The following is a 17,823-nucleotide window of genomic DNA, read 5'->3' as shown; positions in this document are numbered from 1 at the left end:
CCTTAAGAGCTTTGTATCCATTATTAAAGCTGCCAGAGAATAATATAAAGTAATAATGACTGAGTCCTCAACTACATCACAAATAGTGATAATGGTGCTTTTCTGACAGTATTCATCCCGATGTAGAATATTGAGGAAAGTGAACACTATGTACATTCTGAAAGTCTCCAGCAACACCCCAATGGAAATCACTGCAACTTTTATGTCTAGTTGAGTGCCCGTGAAGCCAAAGAGATTTTTTCTCAGAATATCTCAGTTCCTAACTCAGTTCCTGTCTCAGTTCCTATCTCAGTTTGACGTCAGTTTGAGGTAGAAATGAAGACATCACTTGGAAGAAAAGGGCAGTCTGATGTGGTTTCCCGGGCAACCCAGTGGACAAAACTGGTTCAAATGACATAATTTCCATCAAACAGTTGTGCCTACTGGGAAAGAAGCAATCTGAGAAGAATTTAGCTAGCTTCGATGTCGTTCTGATTTTATTAGCCAACTTTAAAGGATTGTAAATATTCATTGATGAAGTTCTCCATTCAAATGCGCTACATTTAAGATGATTCCCTTCATGGACAGAATTTAATTGTAACTGATTTGCTCAAAAAAAAAATGTTGTTCGGGACACACTGCTGAAAATCACTATACCCTGTGATTGAATTCCGGCTACAGTCAGGTTGCATTCCGTATGTTCCAGAAGCACCAGCAAACATGATGATTTAAACGATCGGATAATTTGCGCAAAGTAACTGCAACGTAGGCAGCCTGGAAAATGTCCTCAGTGTTCAAAATGTCTTCGTTTTTTTCCCCCACATCCCAATTGGTCTGTCACGCCCTGACTCAGGGGACTCGTATATGTTGAGTCAGGGTGTGTAGTTTCTATGTTGTGTATTTCTATGTTGTAGAATCTAGTATGTCTAGATCTATGTTGGCCGGTGTGGTTCCCAATCAGAGGCAGCTGTCGCTCGTTGTCTCTGATTGTGGACCATACTTAGGCAGCCTATTGGCACTAGTGGGTTGTGGGATCTTGTTCCGTGTTAGGTATGTTGTTTGTGTACCTTGGACTTCACGTTTCGTTTCTTGTTTTGTCGTTGTGTCTATAAGTCTACTAAACATGTATGCATATCACGCTGCGCCTTGGTCCGTCCCGTCGATGAACGATCATGACATGGTCTAGTACAGGGGTGTCAAACATCCTGACCGCGAGGGGGTCCAATGTGGCCCATTGGTGGTTTGAGTTTTAAAAAATACATCAATAATAATAACTCTGTAGAAATGATAATGGACCAACATTCATACAGTTTCTTGACTAATGATCACCAAAATGAAGTCTAGACAGTCAGGGAGAATAGAAAATTCCTAAAACGATGGCTAGGGGACAATTCTTTGCACATTTTAACGGCAAGGAAATGTAACCAATTTTCAGTGTGGCCCCTTCGGACCTCGTTGAGGAACGAATGCAGCCCCCCCGGGGCAAAATGAGTTTGACACCCCTGGTCTAGGACCTACAGAGGATGAATAAACAGCCAATATGAGTCTAATCAAAGCACAATTAACACCCCAGTTGGGGGTGGTAGACATTTGGAAACATCATCAAATTTCACTTGAAAGCATTATTTCACTCGCCGTTCAGTATGTACTTCTATCATTTGGAAAACCATTTGAGAAAAGGCCTCATGTCATCTATTGTGAGCAAATTAAATACACAGAGGCAGTTTGAACCAATTAAGGGGAGTAGATCACAGAGCAATAGGCGTAGTTCTAATGACTGCTGTGTAAATGAATAAATACACACATTTAGAATAAAGATTGGGTTCACATCCAGCTTTCTCTCTGCACCACCACAGTTCCAGAAGCTAGGCAGGCTGCCAACGAGCACTCATGAGGCTGTCGTGTCGTTAACAAACAAGCCCCACACAGCTCCATTCTCTGCCTCCTACAATTTAAAACACAAGATGTGAGAGAGTGTGCCAATGACAGAATGGGGAGCTTTGCCAGCTAGCTAGAACCCCATAGACAACAACATGCTGGAGCTGAAGTGTGGATGATCATCAACAACTCCTCCTGAAAAACAGTTGTAGCAGTCAGTCTTAGCGGGAACATGAGACAACAAATGGTTCTTACATCTCTTATTCTGATCTATGAATTATTAACACCATTTTGAAAATACAGTACTGGGATTACAGTTCACCTGTGTCAGGTGTAAATGCTGTAATATGGAGTTGTTCCTTCTGTCAAAGAAACCCTTGCTTTCGGATACAAAAAAAATAATACCTTGCTTCCATTATTGATACGCAATCAATGAATGGAGAGACAGATGTCTACCTGCAACATAAATGTGCCACTATTCTGCCTCAAAATATATACATAAATCTATGTTAAGGAAACAGACACCTCTGACAGTTATATGATGACAACATTAAAAATCTAAAATGTATTTACCTTGAAACAGCCAACTTGCTATTGCTTTATATAACACGTCTTCAGTTAGAAAACAAAAGTTGTACGCCGCTTAACTTCACCTTTTTTAGTATTTTAATCATTTAGCAGACGCTCTTATCCAGAGCAATTAGGGTTAAGTGCCTTGCTCGAGGGCACATCGACAGATTTTTCACCTAGTCGGCTCGGGGATTAGAACCAGCGACCTTTCGGTTACTGGCACAACGCTCTTAACCACTAAACAGTCCCATTAGCAACGACACTGTTAGTTACAATATAGCACCATCTTTCCATATAAGCTGCTGTGTTTTCTCTATCTTTCTCTTTTTCATATGTATCCTACAAAGTGCTGTTTAACAATAGACTTGCGCTTACAACAATAGCTGCTACAGTATCTATCCAAAGCAATTTTCAAAGAGGCAACAATATTTGCTTTTCAATAAAATGTTTTGTACTGAAATTAGACAATGTTTAAAAAAGGAAACAGGAAATAAACGACTTGTTGCAACTTGACGGAATTCAGCAGAATTGTCACGTCTATGTGCTGCACATACAGCGTCACACACTATCAATGTGCCTTGTGAGCTGGAGATAAATTCAGACTAGCACACCACTGGATGCTAAAAGTCATTTACCAAGGCTTAGTTATCTAATCTGAAGTGATATGCACATTACGCCAATATTTTCAACCAGTATTTACAGGTGAAGTTGGAAGTTTACATACACATTGGCCAAATACATTTAAACTCAGTTTTTCACAATTCCTGACATTTAATCCTAGTAAAAATTCCCATCTTAGGTCAGTTAGGATCACCACTTTATTTTAATAATGTGAAACGTCAGAATAATAGTAGAGAGAATGATTTATTTCAGCTTTTATTTCTTTCATCATATTCCCAGTGGGTCAGAAGTTTACATACAGTCAATTAGTATGTGGTAGCATTGCCTTTAAATTGTTTAACTTGGGTCAAACATTTTGGGTAGCCTTCCACAAGCTTCCCACAATAAGTTGGGTGAATTTTGGCCCATTCCTCCTGTCAGAGCTGGTGTAACTGAGTCAGGTTTGTAGGCCTCCTTGCTCGCACACACTTTTTCAGTTCTGCCCACAAATATTCTATAGGATTGAGGTCAGGGCTTTGTGATGGCCACTCCAATACCTTGACTTTGTTGTCCTTAAGTGATTTTGCCACAACTTTGGAAGTGTGCTTGGGGTCTTTGTCCATTTGGAAGACCATTTGCGACCAAGCTTTAACTTCCTGACTGATGTCTTGAGATGTTGCTTCCATATATCCACATAATTTTCCTTCCTCATGATGCCATCTATTTTGTGAAGTGCACCAGTCCCTCCTGCAGCAAAGCACCCCCACAGCATGATGCTGCCACCCCCATGCTTCACGGTTGGGATGGTGTTCTTCGGCTTGCAAGCATTCCCCTTTTTCCTCCAAACATAACGATGGTCATTATGGCATAACAGTTCTATTTTTGTTTCATCAGACCAGAGGACATTTCTCAAAAAAGTAAGATCTTTGTCCCCATGTGTAGTTGCAAACCGTAGTCTGGCTTTTTTATGGCGGTTTTGGAGCAGTGGCTTCTTCCTTGCTGAGCGGCCTTTCAAGTTATGTCGATATAGAACTCGTTTTAATGTGGATATAGATACTTTTGTACCTGTTTCCTCCAGCATCTTCACAAGGTCCTTTGCTGTTGTTCTGGGATTGATTAGCACTTTTCGCACCAAAGTACGTTCATCTCTAGGAGACAGAATGCGTCTCCTTCCTGAGCGGTATGACGGCTGCGTGGTCCCATGGTGTTTATACTTGCGTACTATTGTTTGTACAGATGAACGTGGTACCTTCAGGCGTTTGGAAATTGCTCCCAAGGATGAACCAGACTTGTGGAGGTCTACAATTTTTTTTCTGAGGTCTTTGCTGATTTCTTTTGATTTTCCCATGATGTTAAGCAAAGAGGCACTGAGTTTGAAGGTATAGGCCTTGAAATACATCCACAGGTACACCTCCAATTGACTCAAATGATGTCAATTAGCCTATTAGAAGCTTCTAAAGCCATGACATAATTTTCTGGAATTTTCCAAGCTGTTTAAAGGCACAGTCAACTTAGTGTATGTAAACTTCTGACCCACTGGAATTGTGATACAGGGAATTATAAGTGAAATAATCTGTCTGTAAACAATTGTTGGAAAAATTACTTGTGTCATTGTGGAGTCGTTGAAAAACGAGCTTTAATGACTCCAACCGAAGTGTACGTAAACTTCCGACTTCAACTGTATGTGCTATTCACACACCTGCACATCATAACAATGTAAGTCATTGTTGTCTCATTGTTGTCACAGTTCAGTTGAATTGTGGGTATCTTTGGAAGTCATATTATGTGATATTTGTTTGGCGTTCTTTTGAAACAACGTTTTCCCTCTGTGTCACGTTCGTTCATGAATGGGTCAGACCAAGGCGCAGCGTGATATGCACACATGTTTATTTGAACCGAATACACAACGACAAAACAACAAACGAAACGTGAAGTCCAAGGTACACAAACAACATACCTAACACGGAACAAAGATCCCACAACCCACTAGTGCCAATAGGCTGCCTAAGTATGGTCCCAATCAGAGACAACGAGCGACAGCTGCCTCTGATTGGGAACCACACCGGCCAACATAGAAATAGACATACTAGATTCTACAACATAGAACTAACACACCAAGGAATATACACACCCTGACTCAACAAATAAGCATCCCCTGAGTCAGGGCGTGACAGTACCCCCCCCCCCACCCCCAAAGGTGCGGACTCCGACCGCGCAACATAAACATAACAGGGTAGGGGCCGGGTGGGCATTCCGCCTCGGAGGCGGACCACCACCTATTCTCCGCCTCCCTGTTGCGCCCCTGGTCTGGTCTGGACCTCGGCGCGCTGCTTGCCCTCTCTTTCCTCCCACGAAGTACCAAGCCCTGTCTGGACCCTGTTGTGGGAGACCCCGAACCTGGAGAGGGGCTGACGTCTGGGTCTGAACTGGAACCGCTGACTGGAGCTGAACCAGACGACGGTGGAGCGGACTGCTCTGGCTCCGGAGTAGAGCCGCTGACCGGAGCTGGATCAGGCACCGGTGGAGCTGACTGCTCTGGCTCCGGAGTGGAGCAGCTGACCGGAGCTGAACTGGGCACCGGTGGAGCGGACTGCTCTGGCTCTGGAGTGGAGCAGCTGACCGGTGCCGGACCGGTGGAACAGGCACGGGCCGTGCCGGACTGGACACATGCACCACTGTTCTGGTGCGAGGAGCAGGAACAGGCCGGGCCGGAATGGCGATGCGCACCACTGGCTTGATGCGAGGAGCAGGAACTGGCCGGGCCGGGCTGGCGACGCGCACCACTGGCTTGGTGCGAGGGGCAGGAACAGGCCGGGCCGGGCTGGCGACGCGCACCACTGGCTTGGTGCGAGGTGCAGGAACAGGCCGGACCGGGCTGGCGACGCGCCTCACTGGCTTGGTGCGAGGTACAGGAACAGGCCGGACCGGGCTGGCGACATGCACCACTGACTTGATGCGAGGGGCAGGAACAGGCCGGGGCGGGCTGGCGACGCGCACCACTGGCTTGGTGCGAGGAGCAGGAACAGGCCGGGCCGGGCTGCGAAGGCAGACTGGAGGTCTGGAGCGGAGAGCTGGCACAACCCGTCCTGGCTGGCTGCCCACTTTCGCACTACACGTGCGGGGCGCTGGCACAGGACGCACTGGGCTGTGCACGCGCACTGGCGATACAGCTCGTAAAACAGGCGCAGGATATGCGGGACCGAGGAGGCGTACTGGAGACCAGGAGCGTTGAACCGGCACACCCCGTCCTGGCTGGATGCCCATCTTCGCACGGCACGTGCGTGGTGCAAGCACAGGACGTACAGGACCTTGCCTGCGCACTGGCGACACAGTATGTAGCTCCGCATAACATGGAGCTTGCCCAGTCATACGCCTTCTCGCGTGAGTACGGGGAGTTGGCTCTGTTCTAACCCTAGGCTCCGCCAACCACCCTCTTAGCCCCCCAAAACATTTTCTTGGGGCTGTCTCTCGGGCTTCTTCCTCGACCGGCTTCCTCTGTGCTGCCGTTGCTCCTCTCCTGCCTGGGCATCTACCTTTGCCCATGGCCCTTTCCCCGCAAATATCTCCTCCCATGACCACCATTTGCCCACGTGTGACATGGCAATTCGCTCTTCCTGGGCACGCTGCTTGGTCCTCGTTTGGTGGGATCTTCTGTCACGTTCGTTCATGAACGGGTCAGACCAAGGCGCAGCGTGATATGCATACATGTTTATTTGAACCGAATACACAACGACAAAACAACAAACGAAACGTGAAGTCCAAGGTACACAAACAACATACCTAACACGGAACAAGATCCCACAACCCACTAGTGCCAATAGGCTGCCTAAGTATGGTCCCCAATCAGAGACAACGAGCGACAGCTGCCTCTGATTGGGAACTACACCGGCCAACATAGAAATAGACATACTATATTCTACAACATAGAACTAACACAATAAGGAATACACACACCCTGACTCAACAAATAAGCATCCCCTGAGTCAGGGCGTGACACTCGGCTACTTTCTCTCTATCCACTCACTAGGGCACCGCAACTATGAATATAGAAATCCACAGGGTAAACTGATTTCACATCTCTTGATTAAACTCATTGTCTTATTTTGTTTTATCTTAAAAGAAATGTGCCATTACCATGGTAATGAAATGTGCGTGGAAGCCTGGATTCCAACTTTAGATGAGTTGTGACTGGTTTAATGTATTACATTGATAAAAATTATTGAGTTACAGATAAAATTATCTAGCAGAATCTATGTGGTGGTTTGGCGAATCAATTCTTTGTCATTAAAAATCACTCTGCTTGTTACTTTCAAATACCTCCTGCTATTGCATTTACAAGTCATTTACACAATCAATAAAGGGAAGATTTATTAAACAGGATATTAAGAAAGATAAGATCTCTGTCTGTTGATATCATGATCATGGCAATGTCAGCAGTGTTCCAATGGACTTTGTGTTAAATACATTGAATGGTGAGTCTGCCATCTGAGAACTCTTACACCTACAACTCTATTCATATCCCACTTAAATGAAGAAGGAATAAAGCACACCTCATTATGACTGCAATCCTACCTTTCTTTACTCAAGCGTTGCCAAGAAAGATTCTGTTCTTATGTTTAATTAGTTGGCTAGAAGTAAAGAAATGAATTTGTGTTTAAATGTGTCACGCTGCCTGACCTCTGGTAATGACTTCAGCCAGGCCTTTTCTAAGACACCGGAGGAGAGAGTGTTTAGTGATTGCCCTCCAGAGGATCATAGGCTCTCTCACCTCGGGGACCTGGACATCTTGTTAAGGATTCTGACTCACAGTGAAAACGAACGGCCCACACTTGAGACGGAATTTCCAGGATGGGGCCTGGGCTATCTAACAAGACAATCGCAAAAGCCAATTAGGATAGAGGAAGAGCTTTGGGAATGTAAAGATTCCACCTAGGGCTTGTGGAAGTGATTCTGGCCTGGGTAGGTGTGGGCCAACCTATAGCAGGAGATTTCTGAGTGTCTGTCGGTGAGAGAGCAAACTCTAACATGGATCAATTTTACGGGTGGACTGAATCAGATTTCCCATGGTTCAGTGTGCATGTATTGAATGCAACATTACTTGACCAAACTTTGTATTTTGACAACTTTCCAGGATATGTTTATTCCCAGTATGCCAAGTACGATAATGCACAAATATCTGGATAAAGACAACCAGATCTCTCTGAGGTTTCCTTCCTGCAGATGACACACCAGATTACCATAACTCTGACTGGATTATCAAAAACTCTCTTGTTGAACATGAAAGCAAATCAATCTTGTTTTCACTTCCGTACCAACATCTACTCAACAAAGAGATTCCTCAAAGCCTTTAACATGGTTCGATTCTAATGGATTTAGCTGTAATAGACTAAGAACAACTACAAAAGGAGGATAACCGCACCCACCCCCACAATTAAAACAAGATTAGGCAAACACGACACAGCAGCAAATCCACTGCTTCATGTTTTCCAACAGGTGACGTTGCAGAATGTGCTTCCCTTCTCTAGCTAACTTGAGGTGATGTAGCAGAATGTGCTTCCCTAGCTAACTAGAGGTGATGTAGCATAATGTTCTTCCCTTCCCTAGCTAACTATAGGTGATGTAGCAGAATATGCTTCCCTTCCCTAGCTAACTAGAGGTGATGTAGCAGAATGTGCTTCCCTTCCCTAGCTAACTAGAGGTGATGTAGCAGAATGTGCTTCCCTTCCCTAGCTAACTAGAGGTGATGTAGCAGAATGTGTTTCCCTTCCCTAGCTAACTAGAGGTGATGTAGCAGAATGTGCTTCCCTTCCCTAGCTAACTGGAGGTGATGTAGCAGAATGTGCTTCCCTAGTTAACTGGAGGTGATGAAGCAGAATGTGCTTCCCTTCCCAAGCTAATGTCGTAGAAGCAAATTCCTCTCTGTCTAGCGTCGTTGGTTTGTACTCCCTCTCCATATAATTTAAACACCAACACTAACTAGAGGTGATGTAGCAGAATGTGCTTCCCTAGCTAACTGGAGGTGATGTAGCAGAATGTGCTTCCCTTCCCTAGCTAACTAGAGGTGATGTAGCAGAATGTGCTTCCCTTCCCTAGCTAACTAGAGGTGATGTAGCAGAATGTGCTTCCCTAGCTAACTGGAGGTAATGTGGCAGAATGAGTTTCCCTTCTCTAGCTAACTAGAGGTGATGTAGCAGAATGTGCTTCCCTAGCTAACTGGAGGTGATGTAGCATAATGTGCTTCCCTTCCCTAGCTAACTAGAGGTGATGTAGCAGAATGAGTTTCCCTTCTCTAGCTAACTAGAGGTGATGTAGCAGAATGTGTTTCCCTTCCCTAGCTAACTGGAGGTGATGAAGCAGAATGTGCTTCCCTTCCCAAGCTAACTAGAGGTGATGTAGCAGAATGTGCTTCCCTTCCCTAGCTAACTGGAGGTGATGTAGCAGAATATGCTTCCCTTCCCTAGCTAACTGGAGGTGATGTAGCAGAATATGCTTCCCTTCCCTAGCTAACTAGAGGCGATGTAGCAGAATGTGCTTCCCTTCCCTAGCTAACTAGAGGTGATGTAGCAGAATATGCTTCCCAAGCTAACTGGAGGTGATATAGCAGAATGTGCTTCCCTTCCCTAGCTAACTAGAGGTGATGTAGCAGAATATGCTTCCCTTCCCTAGCTAACTAGAGGTGATGTAGCAGAATGTGCTCCCCTTCTCTAGCTAACTAGAGGTGATGTAGCAGAATGTGCTTCCCTAGCTAACTGGAGGTGATGTAGCAGAATGTGTTTCCCTTCCCTAGCTAACTATAGGTGATGTAGCAGAATGTGCTCCCCTTCCCTAGCTAACTGGAGGTAATGTGGCAGAATGAGTTTCCCTTCTCTAGCTAACTGGAGGGGATGTAGCAGAATATGCTTCCCTAGCTAACTGGAGGTGATGTAGCAGAATGTGCTTCCCTTCCCTAGCTAACTAGAGGTGATGTAGCAGAATGTGCTTCCCTTCCCTAGCTAACTGGAGGTGATGTAGCAGAATATGCTTCCCTTCCCTAGCTAACTGGAGGTGATGTAGCAGAATGTGCTTCCTTTCCTAGCTAACTGGAGGTGATGTAGCAGAATGTGCTTCCCTTCCCTAGCTAACTGGAGGTTATGTAGCAGAATGTGCTTCCCTTCCCTAGCTAACTAGAGGTGATGTAGCAGAATGTGATTCCCTTCCCTAGCTAACTGGAGGTGATGTTGCAGAATGTGCTTCCCTTCCCTAGCTAACTGGAGGTGATGTAGCAGAATGTGCTTCACTTCCCTAGCTAACTGGAGGTGATGTATCAGAATGTGCTTCCCTAGCTAACTGGAGGTGATGTAGCAGAATGAGCTTCCCTTCCCTAGCTAACTGGAGGTGATGTAGCAGAATATGCTTCCCTAGCTAACTGGAGGTGATGTAGCAGAATGTGCTTCCCTTCCCTAGCTAACTGGAGGTGATGTAGCAGAATGTGCTTCCCTTCCCTAGCTAACTAGAGGTGATGTAGCGGAATGTGCTTCCCTTCCCTAGCTAACTGGAGGTAATGTAGCAGAATATGCTTCCCTAGCTAACTGGAGGTGATGTAGCAGAATATGCTTCCCTTCCCTAGCTAACTAGAGGTGATGTAGCAGAATATGCCTCCCTTCCCTAGCTAACTGGAGGTGATGTAGCAGAATGTGTTTCCCTTCCCTAGCTAACTGGAGGTGATGTAGCAGAATATGCTTCCCTTCCCTAGCTAACTAGAGGTGATGTAGCAGAATGTGCTTCCCTGGCTATCTAGAGGTGATGTAGCAGAATGTGCTTCCCTTCTCTAGCTAACTGGATGGATTTCCCTGAAATATAATGAGGACACATGTTGCCTTTTTCTTCAACTAGAGACTGCTGGTTACACACACACACACATACACACACACACACACACACACACACACACACACACACGCGCGCGCACACACATACGCACACACACATGCACACGCACACACACACACACACACATATGCACACGCACAAATAAACACAAGCACTCTTGTAACATCAGAAGCAGATTTGCAAAAGCAGATTTGATCAAATGTATTGATCCAATCTTCTCTGCGACTATGACTAGTAGGGTGGGCCATGGTGGCAATTTATTTCACTCCAAATTGCAGTATGAAGGATTACCAACACTAGATGTGATTATCTGTCTCTAAGTCATGGGGGTCAAGTCCGACTCCCTGATGATATCTGTAAACCATTGTTAAAAACGCTACTATAAATTAAATAATCTCATTCCAATTGCCTGTCTTGTGTCTTTGTTAACGGAGTTGGTGAGAAAGTAGAATTTTAATCGAAATGGCTGCCTTTTTAATATATATTTTTTTATTTGAATATTAAAACATACAATCTATTTGCAGTGAAGTTGCTCAACATTTACATCACATTAATTCATCTAACCGACTCCCATCCAGAGCGACCCACAGAAGCAACCAGGGTCAACGCCCTGCTCAAGGGCACGTCGACAGATCTCAAACAAGGTCAAAAACGGGGACCCGAACCAGCGACCTATCAGCCACCGGCCCAAGCTTCCAACAGCCAGGCCACCAGCCCTCCAAGATCCCCCCCACAGTTCCCCAAGAGCTGCCCCTCAACCAGATACTCGATTTTCTCTGACATCTTATAAGTGGTGGAACAAACTTCTAGTATTCTGCAGCATAAACAGTAATTCAAAGCTTTTAAAGAAATAGTATTATAAAGTTGATGGTTTTTTTGCTCTACTTCTTTCTCATAAATATTGGAAACAAGCCATCTGTTATAGCCTATACGCTCAAATGAAATTGGGATCGTATAATGTGACTTCTGTTACTTATTATTAACATTAAACTGTATCGTCAGCAATGCACAGATGTCATTTGTCAAGCACTTTGACAGTCTTAAAGGGTCTGGCCACAGTGTGAGGAGGCAGCTTCATAGGAGTAGCCCAGCTAACAACGTTCTGATGTGCACTGACTTTGTTGAACACACAATCAGGCTCCTCAGAGGAGGCACCGGCAGGCTGTGTTTTATATTCAGTCAGCTGTTATAGTCTGTCTGTGGCTTTTGTCCGAGAGGATCCATCAGTGCTGCCTCATGAAACTGACGCAGTGTGTGCCAGCCAGAGGAAAACTGGCTCCAGTCCTACCTCTCCCTTTAATCAATGCTAATCCCACTCTCTCCCTTGTTTGTGACGCCAGCCAACACAGGGACGGACAGAGAATCTCCCCCTGATAATCACAGTGTATGGAAAAACCATAGCACCATGTTATCATTAGATTGAAGGAAAAAGCTGCTTGGCTCTTTACAATGATACAGGCTGCTTGGCTCTTTAGGATGGTACAGGATACGTGGGAGCTACCAGAGGAAGGTCATTCTGATTCATTTTATGGTGAATGCATCATTTGGCTTTCAATGCTAATGTTCATACATCCTCTGGTTGGCTAAACGAAGGCGGAGGATTATATTAATGGTCTGAGTCCAAGGCATCCTATTCGCTTAAAACTGTGCAACGTTTGACCAGGACCCATAGACCTCTACTGCACTTTATAGGGAATAGGGTGTTATTTGAAACGCAGACCTGGAGGATCCATGGAGAGATCATTTCTGATAATCATAACCCTACAGCAGATCATTATTCCCCCTACAGCACTATTACCACCATCAGATCATCATTACCCTACAACACTATTACCACCAGCAGATCATCATTACCCTACAACACTATTACCACCAGCAGATCATCATTACCCTACAACACTATTACCACCAGCAGATCATCATTACCCTACAACACTATTACCACCAGCAGATCATCATTACCCTACAACACTATTACCACCAGCAGATCATCATTACCCTACAACACTATTACCACCAGCAGATCATCATTACCCTACAACACTATTACCACCATCAGATCATCATTAACCTAAAGCACTGATACCACCAGCAGATCATCATTACCCTACAACACTATTACCACCATCATTACCCTACAACACTATTACCACCATCATTACCCTGCAGCACTATTACCACCATCATTACCCTGCAGCACTATTACCACCATCATTACCCTGCAGCACTATTACCACCATCATTACCCTGCAGCACTATTACCACCATCATTACCCTGCAGCACTATTACCACCATCATTACCCTGCAGCACTATTACCACCATCATTACCCTGCAGCACTATTACCACCATCATTACCCTGCAGCACTATTACCACCAGCAGATCATCATTACCCTACAACACTATTACCACCATCATTACCCTACAACACTATTACCACCATCATTACCCTGCAGCACTATTACCACCATCATTACCCTGCAGCACTATTACCACCATCATTACCCTGCAGCACTATTACCACCATCATTACCCTGCAGCACTATTACCACCATCATTACCCTGCAGCACTATTACCACCATCATTACCCTGCAGCACTATTACCACCATCATTACCCTGCAGCACTATTACCACCATCATTACCCTGCAGCACTATTACCACCATCATTACCCTGCAGCACTATTACCACCATCATTACCCTGCAGCACTATTACCACCATCATTACCCTGCAGCACTATTACCACCATCATTACCCTGCAGCACTATTACCACCATCATTACCGTGCAGCACTATTACCACCATCATTACCCTGCAGCACTATTACCACCATCATTACCCTGCAGCACTATTACCACCATCATTACCCTGCAGCACTATTACCACCATCATTACCCTGCAGCACTATTACCACCATCATTACCCTGCAGCACTATTACCACCATCATTACCCTGCAGCACTATTACCACCATCATTACCCTGCAGCACTATTACCACGAGCAGATCATTATTGCCCTACATAACTATTACCACCAACATTACTGTAAGGGTTGGTGTGAGGTGTGACCCAGGTGCGGTGCAGGATAGGCAGTAGGCAGTAGGCAGAGATGGTGAAACAAGGATCTTTACTGGTGGTCCTGAAGCCAGAATACAAAACAACGGACATATGACGATAAAAGAAAGGCGGAGCAAATAAGTCTCCAAAAACAGGCTGACAGCCAAAATACAAAATAGTAACTACGACTGAAATAATAAAGAAACAGGGAGAACACTTCTCAAAGTACCTGTACATAGGTCTCCGATCAGACACTGAGTAGTACTGCTGAGCATAGAGAAACTAACAGAGAAAACTGAGCAAGGGAACACAGGGAAGTGAGGGCATAAATACACAGGTGAACAGGTAGACACAGGTGAACAGGTAGACACAGGTGAACAGGTAGACACAGGTGAACAGGTAGACACCGGTGAACAGGTAGACACAGGTGAACAGGTAGACACAGGTGACACCAATAGGATAATGATTAGTCCAGACTGTGAGTGAGGAAGTGCCTAAGGTTGTCGGAGGAGGACACCTAGTGGCTCGCTCCGGAACTGCGACCCCCTCCTGTAACACACTATTACCACCATCAGATTATCATACCCTACAGCACTATTACCACCATCAGATCATCATTACCCTACAGCACTATTACCACCATTATTACCCTACAACACTATTACCACCAGCATATCCATAAGAATGTAGTCATTACTGGTACTAATTAATAATGTGGTCTAATGGACATGCAGCCTGCCGCTCAGTGCTCAACCCAAACCCCATGAGACCCAGTGACAGCTAATTTGTTTTTCCATATCTTTTAATATTCTTTTTTTTTTAGCAACTCTGTTTTTCTATTTGAATTACAACCTTTTCAAATGATACAATAATTAGAATAAGCAAATTAGAAATATCTTAATTGAAGTAATAATCATTATCACACAATCTTTCTATATAATACTATAATTAAGCACGCGCCTGATGATGAAACTCCAGAGAAGGGATTTTATATTGTATAGCGTGGCATGGTGAAGCTCTCTAAATGCCATTATTTTCAAAGCAATCAGGAAGCTCGTTCTATTTCTGCCTCAGCACCTCTGCTTTGGGTTACGAACCGTCCCTTGGAGAGGACCAATGCATCTGGTGCAGGCAGGCAGACTTCACATGGTATACAACAAGGTGATATTGACTAGTTCTGCTTCACTAGAGCTGGGAGAGATTGACATTTAATGATCAAAGCAGAAAGGAACAAAAAACTCAATAAGAATCATACGGAACACAATGGACTTCAGGAATCTTCAACACAACATCAGAGAAAAGTTATATAATCCCTGTTGTTGCCGTCGTCGTCAACATCATCACCATCATCATCACCATCATCATCATCAGATCAACATAAATTATAACACGATTTTTCAAATCAGTATCAAACATTGATATAGGACACCATTACAGATGTACTGGTATCTAATACTATTCCTTAATTCCGCAACAAATCACCTGAATTGAATATAACTTTTTTTTTTTTTCTGTCGCAGAGGTCAGTCCCACACCTAAATGAACCTCTGTTTTAAGAGGGCTAACCTCACAAAAACACAAGGATTTTGAAAATTGTGTTGTGTTAATATATACTGATGTCTTTGAAACCAGACTGTTCCTCCCAGCTCTGTGACATGCTTTTTGCCTCCCTATTCCCTACATAGTGTGCTTCTTTTGACCAGGGCCCATAGTAGTGCACTAGGGAATAGGGTGCCAACCTGTGGTTGAATTCAGAACTGTGTGGCGGACACCTGCTTTTCATGTTTTATGTCCTAGCTCTGATTGGGTACTGATCAGAGAGCCAGAGGCAGGCAGTGCGAGAAGTAAAGTCTACTGTTTCTACATTTCCAACTGTAGAATTTGACAATAGTAGGCCTTGTCCGAGCCAGAAAAGCCCACAGGGCAGGAGTCTATCACCTGTTTCTGTAGCATGGGGCAGCTTGACGTAGAAGTACACTCCCTGGACAGGACACTAGTCTAGAAGTTGACAATAGATCTGTTTACTGTTGTCCCATAAACTAAATGTGGGAGGGGAAGGATTCTAGTCTCAGATTATGGGGATAGAACAAAACCTCAACCTATGTAATGTAAAAGTAAATATCACACTAAAAGGTTAAGCAATTCAACAGATTAGTTGGAAATCTACATACATAGGAGATTTTTGTAACTGTCAAAATAATGAAAACTCTTGAGTAAATGAGGTAAACAAAGTATTTTGAAAGCAGGTGCTTCCACACAGGTGTGTTAATTAAGTAATTAGCATCCCATCATGTATGAAAATGCTGGGCAGGCCATTATTTTGGCTACCGTGACTATGCCCCCCGTAGGATGACAATGCCCCCATCCACAGGGCACGAGTGGTCACTGAATGGTTTGATGAGTATGCAAAAACAATGTAAACCCTATGCCATGGCCGTCTCAGTCAGCAGATCTCAACCCAATTCAACACTTATGGGAGATTCTGGAGCGGCGCCTGAGACAGAGTTTTCCACCACCATCAACAAAACATAAAATGATGGAATTTCTCCTGGAAGAACGGTGTCGCATCCCTCCAACAGAGTTCCAGACACTTGTAGAATCTACGCCAAGGTGCATTGAAGCTGTTCTGGCTCGTGGTGGCCCAACGCCCTATTAAGATGCTTTGTGTTGGGGTTTCCTTAATTTTGGCAGTTACCTGCATTATCATCTTAGTCTGAAAAACACTTCAATCAACTTTGAAAAGTTTTATTTTTCAAAATTAGCGATTTCAGAGATCACTATTTGTCGACAGTTGCCCAATATTACCAATGTAACACGTCTGCTGAAGAAATATCACTAAAGAAGTGCAGCGATACAATAGCCTGACATATCCTTGGGAATTCTGGTGAAAGGATGTGGATAGTGGTTTGCCACAGTTATATGGAGCATAGGGGGAAATAGATTCAGCAGAAAGAAATCTAATCTGTGCAGTATCACTTTCTCTATTAAAGTCTCAATGCTCTCACATTTATGTTGGTGTGTCTTGGCTTAGGCAAATATATATATAATGTATATATATAGTGAAAATATTTATATATATATATATCACAACTGTATGAGCCAATATAGGTAGTGGAGAAACATATGTGGAAAATCATGGCATGTCTAATGTTATTTTCTCTAATGTTATTTCCATCTAATGTTATTTCCATCTAATGTTATTTCCGTCTAATGTTATTTCCATCTAATGTGATTTCCGTCTAATGTTATTTCTGTCTAATGTTATTTCCATCTAATGTTATTTCCGTCTAATGTTATTTCCATCTAATGTTATTTCCGTCTAATGTTATTTCCATCTAATGTTATTTCCATCTAATGTTATTTCCGTCTAATGTTATTTCCATCTAATGTTATTTCCGTCTAATGTTATTTCCATCTAATGTTATTTCCATCTAATGTTATTTCCGTCTAATGTTATTTCCATCTAATGTTATTTCCGTCTAATGTTATTTCCATCTAATGTTATTTCCATCTAATGTTATTTCCGTCTAATGTTATTTCCATCTAATGTTATTTCCGTCTAATGTTATTTCCATCTAATGTTATTTCCATCTAATGTTATTTCCGTCTAATGTTATTTCCATCTAATGTTATTTCCGTCTAATGTTATTTCCGTCTAATGTTGTTTCCATCTAATGTTATTTCCGTCTAATGTTATTTCCATGTAATGTTATTTCCATCTAATGTTATTTCCTTCTAATGTTATTTCCATCTAATGTTATTTCCATCAAATGTTATTTCCTTGTAATGTTATTTCCAACTAATGTTATTTCCAACTAATGTTATTTCCATCTAATTCTATTTCCATCTATGGTTATTTCCATCTAAT

Source organism: Coregonus lavaretus (assembly GCF_964263955.1).
Source record: "Coregonus lavaretus genome assembly, chromosome: 32".
NCBI lineage: Eukaryota > Metazoa > Chordata > Actinopteri > Salmoniformes > Salmonidae > Coregonus > Coregonus lavaretus.
This window is presented reverse-complemented; position numbering follows the sequence as displayed.